This window comes from Penaeus monodon, chromosome 19, assembly GCF_015228065.2.
Source record: "Penaeus monodon isolate SGIC_2016 chromosome 19, NSTDA_Pmon_1, whole genome shotgun sequence".
Taxonomy (NCBI): domain Eukaryota; kingdom Metazoa; phylum Arthropoda; class Malacostraca; order Decapoda; family Penaeidae; genus Penaeus; species Penaeus monodon.
Window position 1 is genome coordinate 23,615,175 of NC_051404.1, and position 316 is coordinate 23,615,490.

Sequence of the window (316 nt, forward strand, 5' to 3'; positions counted from 1 at the left end):
ACCACCCTAGCTAACTTCTCACTCACTTTCCCCCTCTCTCATCATTCAATCCCTTTAAAATCTCTCACTCACTCACTCCAAAACCCCCTCATCAATCACCACCCCCGCTAACTCTTTACCCCCTCACTCGCTAAATCTCTCACTAATCACTCGTCTTCACCCTCCCATCTCCCCCCCTCTCCCTCCCCCTCCTCACTCTTTCTCCCCCACTCACCTCTCTTCTCTCTCTCTGTCTCACTCACCACTTCTCATCTCAACACTCCCTTTTCTCACTCTCCTACTCACTCTGCACCTCTCCCTCACCCCCACTCTTCCC